This window comes from Zonotrichia leucophrys, chromosome 2, assembly GCF_028769735.1.
Source record: "Zonotrichia leucophrys gambelii isolate GWCS_2022_RI chromosome 2, RI_Zleu_2.0, whole genome shotgun sequence".
Lineage (NCBI taxonomy): Eukaryota > Metazoa > Chordata > Aves > Passeriformes > Passerellidae > Zonotrichia > Zonotrichia leucophrys.
Window position 1 is genome coordinate 146,140,589 of NC_088171.1, and position 9,081 is coordinate 146,149,669.

Consider the following 9,081-nt stretch of genomic DNA (forward strand, 5'->3'; position numbering starts at 1 on the left):
AAGCCAATTGTGCAATGAGGGAAAACAGGGAGGGAGGATCCCTGCTCGCAGACACAGTGAAACGCCTGTCGAAAAGAAGTGGGAGAAGGGCTAAGAGGCATTTTGGTGCATTTGTACAGATGTCGAGTGAGGGCTGGTTTAAAGCAAAGCTGTTGATGAGGACAGGGATGTGGGGTTGATTTTGAATGCTGAGGTTGTTGCACTCAGGCCTTCCCTTCATATGCATAGCATCCATAAGTGCTGCTGATTTCAAATCCTGGCTCTCATGGAGGTTTTTAAGCACTTCTCTTTCGTAGATCCTGGAGTGCTTTACAAAGACAGAGCTATAAATAAGATGGATGGGAAAGTGAGGAACTGAGAGGGGCTTTTAAAGGGCAATGGATTGTTTCTTCAAGGGTTTCTGTGGATAAGAACTAGATAAGGACTGTCATTTTAGTGAATATAAAATATTTTGCAATGGCTCACCGTGTCAAATTATTTGTGCATGGATATTTATGTTATTAAGGAGAAGTTTTGTCATCCTGTGTCCAAATTGTCTCTAGCTAAGCTTTTGGAAAATACAAAAAGAAAAGCACTTAATATTAGTTTTTAACACAGTGCATGGATGTTTTAGGCACTTTTAAACTGAACAGATGAAAATCTTTTATTCCTAAACACTAGAAATCCAGTGATATTTATGTAACTATGTAATTTGACCTGTCTGTTTTACGTGTTCCCAAATGTTTATTATAGGCAGCTCTCAAATTAAGTGGGATGGAACATTTGATGCTCTCTTCCCTGCTCTCAAAGGCTGTGCAGAGCCCCTGCCGTGTGAGTGACACTGCTTTTAAAGGGGTAGCATTTGGATTTTATCACAAGGTATGCAGAGAGGGAAAGGAGAGCATCCTGGTCCTGATTCCAGCTCCATGCTCCAAGCAGCCACTTAATTTCTACCTTGTCTTCCCCCTCCACAGAGCCAGGTACAATAGTTCCTTATTCTCCAAAGTGGCCCAAAGCTTAATTAACCTTGAGAAAAGGAAGGGGTAAATTGCCAACAACAGGGAGAGAGTAGGGAAAGCCCCAGTCCTGTGAGTATCTCTGTGTTGATACTCACCTGTGTAGGACCATTTTTACCAGTGATCTTCCACTGCACCACAAACTTGGCAATTTTGGGACAGCCTGAAACACTTTCAGTACATTTGAAATAATATTATTATGTAACCAGGAGGCAGCCACAGCTCAGCAATATTTTATGCAGCAATCCTTTTACCCAAGGGTGACCTTGTAACTGAATAATCAAAGCCGTATTCTCCTCACACTGGCACCTGTACTGCCACTGTTTACATTGCAATGGCACGTGAAGGCCCCATTGTACAAGGCACAGCAAACCTGTTGCCATTTGGTAGAGACTGGAAGTGGGAGGGGAAGCAGAAACAGAGCAAAGTATTTGTCTCAAGGTATTATATCAGAAAAGGAGCTTTTGCAGGAGAAAAGAGCAGGTCCCCCAAGTGCTACGCCCCATGAACAAGAGCTTTTAGGGATGAAAGGATATATTTGCTTCTGGGAATATAAATATAAAGTGCTGGAAGATCACAATGTCTGCAGCAGCATTTGTTTATTCTTCTGTAGAAGTGCTTGTTTAGTAATTTGGGGGTTTGGCTTTTTTTCTTAGACACTTTAATATTTAGGCAAATATTAAATTACAATTGAATTATCAATGCCCTTATGAGAAGTGTGATATTATCTGAAGTACATCATTGTTTTCCTAATAACAGACCCAAAAGATCAACAGTTTTATTTCAGATTTTTTTTTGGAAAGTTAATTGTTCCTGAAGCGTTGCTGCTTTTGTAGTGCTCTTTTATAGGGCATGAAACACTCCCCACTTTCCACCCAGTGCATTTCTCTGTCACTATCAGCTCTGCTTTCGTTTGATCTAACCAGATGGTATCTCACAAGATGCTAGACATGAATATTTCATATGGTTTAGAAACTGTTTTTCCTCACTCTTTAGTGGTAAAATGTGTTGATTTAAGACTTTTCACAACTTGAGATTCTTTCTGGCCTGGCGCCACAACTCAGGCCAAAGACAGCTGAGCATTGTTGTCATCTCACAATGTGGGAAGCAGAGGATGTTTTGGACTGCTGGAAAAATTGAGTTGAAATTTTCCATTAAAAGAAAAAGAAAGCATTGTTCAGGCAGCAATCTTCCAGTTGAACTGTACTTAAGTTACATTTTTTGGACATAAGTGGAAAGTCAGAGGGATTAGATCAATGCAATTTTTGATCCATTGAATCAGCAGCCAAGTTAATTTCAAATCTCTGAGCCAGCAAACACTTTGCTTTCATTCAAAGTTGGTTTTATTTCAGTTTAGGCCATTTCTAACACTGCCTTCTTGTTTACAGTATCAAAGTCTTCAGCCACTGTATCCTGTGATATAATTCAATTAACAGTCACCTGCCTTTCCCTCAGACTTTGCTTTTGCTCCACTTTGGAGATTTGAGTGTTTCCTTTTGATTTAGATGTGTGTTGGTTTTAGTGGATAATCAATATCAAGTTGCAAGTGCTGCACTGAAGCTCTGGAGCTTGCAAAACCAGTTTTTTTGGTTTCTTCAGTTGCCCATGAAAATTTTTATTTTAGCTTTTCAGCCACAATCCAGCTCCTGATTAAGACACACACAGCTTTATTCACTTGCCTGCACGTAAAACTTCTGTGCCATTTAAGATGTCCCAGACAACCACAGCTCCTTCTTCAGAAGGTCACAAGTCCACTCTAGGTCCTGTACAATTTCTGACAGTCCTGTAAATTCATCTAAGATACCCTGGGGCATTTCCAGTGACTCCTGGCACGTGCATTTCAATTGGTTAAATGTAACTGGGCTGTGTGCAGGCATTTCCCTCTGAGCTGCGTGTCTGCATTCCCAGCAGAGCCAGCAGAGACCCAGCCAGCAGAGCCTGGGGACCATACAGCTGACCAGGCCTTAAGTGTCCATGCTGGGGTATGGGATCATCATGCTCTTCTGGTGGACATTCAGCTGACACGTTTTCTTGAGCAGAGTGTGTTTTGCTCTTTTGTGTACTCTGAAATCTTATTTAAAGAGTCTCTGCACACCAGAGGAGGAGCTACATAGGAGGAGCTAAGTAGCAAAGGATTGAGGATCCAGGACTTCCTTTTCAGCTAGAAGGCTGCCACCTAAAAAAAGGCAGGCAAATTCCCAAGCAAAATCCTCCTTAGCCCAGCTGTGGTGCTTCTCTGTTCCCCAAAACAAGCCTTGCAGTCTTCTGGAGTGGGAGATGGTCCATTCACAGAAATGAGCAGTTGTAGTCCCTCAAGTCACAATTTATGTCAGTGTACATCTGCTCTGGTTTAATTTCTGTTCTGCATCATGTGATACTCCTGTTAGGCACACACTCCCCATGGAATCTGTGAGGTGTAGATTCCCATGTGTTATCAGCTGGAAGTAAGAAGTATCAAATATCAGCCCCTCTTCAGGAAGATGTGGGAGACAAGCAGTGGCAACGGTGGAAGAAGAGCTCGGAATCGAAATCAGAGATCCAGGATGATAGAGAAGATCAAGCAGATGTAGCACAGGGCAGAAGAAAATGAATAAGGAGGACAAATCAGATGGATTGGAGAACATGGAGATAAAAGAGAAGAGGGACTAGCAGGCTACTTGAGAGGCAGTATCAGACAATGCTGGAAAAAGCAGAATATAAAGAGTAGAAGAAGGCGTTGGTCCTTTGGCTGATCTATGGTATCACCCCAGGACACCAGCAGGACAAAGTGTTGAGATTAACAAGAAATCTGTGAAAGCAAAGGAAAACATTTAAGCTGTGTTTTTCAAAGCAGTTTAAAGAACAGTGTAATTCTGCCCTGATGGCAGAACAGCATGGGGGTCACAGCATCTCTGCCCTCTGACACACCAGAGGCAGAACAACTCCTGAGGCAGTGAGTCTTACTGTCTGCTATTACAAACAGACTCATGAGCAGGTCCAAGCCTGTCAAATTTTGTCACACAAGTAATTTGGATGCCCCCCATTCTTAACACACTGCAGCAATTAGACCTCCCTGTTCAATTTGTTACAAATCTGCACTAATTTTTTTCTGAGACAATTTATATTACCTGTTTCTGCACCAGAATTGGCTTTTCACTTAAATAGTTTTCCCCAGTGTTTCCCTCCTTGTTGTATTTTTAGAAAGCAGTCATGTTCCCTTGCAGCCACTCTTCTGCCAGACTAAACAAGGCTTCTTACGAAACAGGACATTATAAAATGGGCCCTCCATTACCATGGTCCTTCAAAAAGCCCTTCCTTTCACCTAGTCCACACTGAACCTGTCTTTTCTGAACCCATTCAGTCAGATGTGGGCACAGTTTTTCAGAGAGGCTGGAGGGACAGAAGTGTTTGCTTGTGACCACAGCTGCTCTCCAGAGGTTTCAGAGTCCTGCTTTCAGTCTTTGCAGTCATTCCACACATACAGGATCCTTTAGCATGTCCCATCATGGTCCCTTATAGGCCATGCTGTAAGGGTCCCATACAGGCCATTCTGCCCCTCCCAGTGGTGTACTGGAGGGGCTGTGGGCTTCCAGACTTGGCCATTTCCCTCAACAGGGCAGGGCCATGCAGATTCTCTGGCTGGAGTTAACTTGCCTCCAGCAAGGCTGTGATTCCCCCTTCTCCTCATTCCCAGGAGTGTGGAAACCCTTTGCCTGAGGTGAGTTAGATTCATACCTGTATGTGAGATGGCAGCTCTCATCTTCTGCTTAGATTTGAATCCTCCACCTGTGTCCAAACCCAAATGCTGGCAATATATGAGGAAGAGGTTCTGCTGCAGGGGGGCGTATGTGGCCCGAAGTTCAAAGTCCGGCTAGCTGAGGGCGAAAGGCCGACGCCCCTCTGCAATTCCTGGCCAGCACCCCTCGGCGTCTGATGGCCTCGGGCTGCGCTGGCTGCGGACTGGCTTACACCGCTGGTATTGGCGAGGAACGGAGCTGACCACTTCACCGGGGGTTAAATGTCGGTTTATTGAAGGTGTAGCAGGACCCAACGTGGGTTAACCAACCGGGAAAGTGGCCCCGAATAGGGGGTGAAACAGGATTATAAAGGAGGGGGTGGGTACAGGTGGAACCAATCGGGAAAGGTGAGGGGATGAAGTTCACAGAACTGACACTCCATGGAAACCAATACTCAAAAAGTACGGGAGGGGTCCTGGGACCCCAGCCAACCACCACCTCCAGAGAAATGAAAGTTCTGGAAAACCAGGAGGAGTGGGGGGTGATTGACTGAGCCCAGGGAGGAGAAAAGATTTACTAAAAAGGGAAAAAGGGGTAGGAGAAATTATATAACTTGGGTGACAGACACAGGGGTAACCATGGTAACCTAATGGACATCAGGGCTGTGGCGGGAAAAACTGGGGGGACAAAACCATTTTACACATAATAGGGGGAAACAATACATAAATTGGGGGAATAACACAAGAAACTTAACAACACACTACAACATTCTGGCACACAGCACTTGTGCAGCTCTGTGAGGGATCCCAGCCCCACCAGCCCTCAGCAATGCAGGAACACAGCAATTGTTGCCCAGCCACACTTTTCCTGCAAGGAGCATTGCTGGCTATGCTTCCCTTGAAAAGACAGCACAACACTTTTTTTTTTCCCTAAAAATCAGAACAAACTAAAATAAATGTTGAAAATAAAGGAAGTGTTCCCCCCTCCAAGGTCATCTATCTTTATGACCTCACCAACTTTCTTTATATCACCTTTATCTTTATTGTTGTTCCTCAGGAGGATTTAACCTTCATACTCCTTATTCTAAGCATGGGAGTTCTTTTGCAGTGGTGCAAATATTCTTCCTGAGTTATATTACTTTTCTCACTTTTCAAAACTAGTCTGCCACATTTTTGTTTTACAGCTGTTATAATCACAGTCACTGAAGTGCTGGTCAGAAGAGACTTCTGAAGGTCTCTTGTCCAACCACTCACTCAAAGCAGGTATTGTACTAGCACCTGCTGGGATAAGCCATAGCTTTGACCTTTAAAAATCCCCAGGAACAGCAGATCCACAACCTCTCTGTGGAAACCCATGCCTGGACTTCATCACCCTCCAAATGAAAAAAAAATTGTCATTTTGTCCAGCCTGAAGTTTCCATGGTGCCTTTTCTGGCCATTGCTCTTCTTTTTATCCTGTCTGCCAGGGCTGAGAGCATTTGTCCACACTGTCTTTACAGCTCTCTCTCTGAGAGCTAAAGACAGCTCTCAGATGGTGCCAGACTTTGCTCTGCCAGAGAAAACAGGTCCAGAGGGTTGTTCTGGGTGGAAATGGGGGTTATGGTCAGAATCATAGCATATCTCAAGCTGAAAAGGCCCCACAAGGATCTTGGAGTCCAACTCCCTGCTCCTTGCAGGACATCCTACCACAGAACTTGATGAGTAAGAGCATCATTGGACACTCCTGCTTGGGCAAGAGGCTCAGATGTGCCTGTGGCTTGGGCCACTGGAGCCAGCTGGGATCAGCTGTGTCCCATATGGGGAGCTCTGGCCCCTCTGCAGCCCCATGGCCTGCCCCTGGCTGTGGCCAAACCCTGCCAAAGCACCAGGCTGACCAGGCCAGCTCCCATTGGAGTTGCTCCTTGGCTCATTGCTGAGGCTGCTGGAGCAGGATCCTGAGAAGTTTTCATGGACTCTCATAAGTGGAGGGCATATGGAGGTAAACTTCCTTACAAAAACTTTAATGCTGAAGTCTCTCATCCAGAACATCCAATTTTCTGTACTTTAGAAATTGATTGTTCTAATTTGTCTTCTAATAAAAACAAAACCTTCATCATCAACTCTCTTTTAGTGGTTTGGTATGCTCACCTTGAGCACCATTCACAAATGGGTCAGCAGAGCTTTGCCTCTGCTCTGATGCCACCACGGCCTGTCAAACCTGACATCACATCTGGCCCTTGTCACACCTTGGCTGTCCTACCAGAAAGACTTTGCTGGAGATCATTAAAGTCTCTGCTCACTTCTGAGTGCCCTCCACAATAGAGGGTAATCCATCTCACTGAAAACTGTGGGGAAAAAAACTTCTTTTTTGCTTCAGTCTGTAATTAGATTATCTTTAGTTATTACTCCACTCTCTCTGCTGGATAGATCTGCTTTTACCCTCTTTTTAATTATATGGCTAGAAATATTTTACTGTGATATATCTTTTGTCTTACTGTGTTAACTATTCTCTCCAGTGTTTCCCTAGACCAGAACAACATCTGTGTACACCACAGAAGCCACAGTTCCCATCAGGTTTTGATGAATGGACCTCCACCAACCTTCAGTGTTCTTGCAGAACACCATGCACCAGTATTACCTAAAAATTAATTGGAAATATTATTGGAAACCTTGCTTAATCTAGCTCCAGAGACTGGCTGGGAATTAATGGCTATGGCAAGCTCTACCCCATCCAGAATTTCTTCTGAAAAACCTCAAATGCTAAGGACAAACTGGATGAAGACCAGAGAGAGTGATTCAGCCCCAGCAAGAGAGATGCAGTCCTGAAGGGTGATGACTTCTCTTTTATGGTGTCAGACACCTGCTGATGGGGATGTTCTAAATAGACAGAAGTTTTTGGCATCAGCCATTTTGCCAAAGTCCCTTTCTTTTGTAAAAAGTGGATCATATTCCTTAATTTATGTACTTGGTTAATTTTTTCAGATATCTGAAAATATTCTGAAAATTGGAGGTTTTTTCTACAGTGATCAGTGAGACAAAATTTCAAAAATAAACAAATTTGGAAAAATCCACAAAATAAGCAACAGTGGGGCCATTATCTTGCTCTGGGCTGACAGGCAAAGCTGGCTATAGCTGTATTTTTAAATTTCTACCATTCAAAACAGGATGGGCTCATGCAGACTGTACCAGCTCTTGCGTGGTGTGCAGGAATTCTTTGGGAAGATACTAACTGGCTAAAATAACAACATCTCAGAGTGTAAGATAGGGAGAATTCAGTCCCAGTGCCCAGGAATTTTCCCTGCATTTTTCCATCTGTTTGTGTGGGTGTAACCTGCATGACAGGTCTGGTAATTTATATTAAAATAAATAATGTATTTAAAAAACAAGGGAGGGGAGGATCCACAGCTGTAAATCAAACTCTGCAGTTCTGATACTTGTAAAGACACTTGTAAAGAAATTAATTATTTGCCCCATCCCTATGAGAAGCTGCCAACACGGAGTTGTTAAAAATAAAGCATATTTCATGAATCCAGTGTAGTTCTTTAACCCAGTGGGGAAAGGCAAAGTAGTTTTGCCTTGGCTGTTATAAAAAATGTGGAAATGTCATCTCTGACAGGCAAAGAGAACTGGTCTAGAGGGGCTCTGCTTCACCCAGGTGATATCCCACATCAGCACATGCCACTTTCTGTGCTGAGACGCGAGGAACTGAATGGAGGAAGGCAAAGCTAAAATGTCTGGCAAGGCAAAATGTCCTTCACCAGAAGAAATCACTGTAAGGGGGAGAGTGCAACTGCCTGAAAAAGTCATGCTTGAAGAGAAATTATAAATTACTCACTTTACACCAACAAGGTCATTTGGGGCTGACAGGCTTGCCCAGCACCAGACTGGTTGGATGTTCTTATTGCCAAGTTCCTGGTGATACAGAGCTTACTCAGATACAATTTCCGTAAGATAATGTTCTGGGAAGAGATGCAAGTGTTTGGAAGAGTGTTAGAATTCAAATAATCATAATAACTTTGAGAAATAGCCTAGAACTGATAAAGCAAAATTCAATAAAAGCAAGTGCAAAATGTTTTGCCTTTGAAAGAAAAACAAAATCAATAAAAGTCCAAAATGGTCAACAATAGTCTATGCCCCAGTATATTAAAAAAAGAATACAGGGCTGTATTAAAGCAGGGGCTGAATATAAGCCAGCAGATAAGATGCTGTTGAGCCATTCTCGTGCATGTCACATGTAAGAGATAAAGAGCATTATTCCACTCTGTTTAGCAGGGGCAAGACCTCTCCTGGAGTATGTGTCCCATTTTGGGCACAAATACTTTAGGAAGCAGGGTGTGTGTGTGTGCACAGACATCTCTGTGCACAGGGTAGAGCTCAGCAGAGCCACAGCAG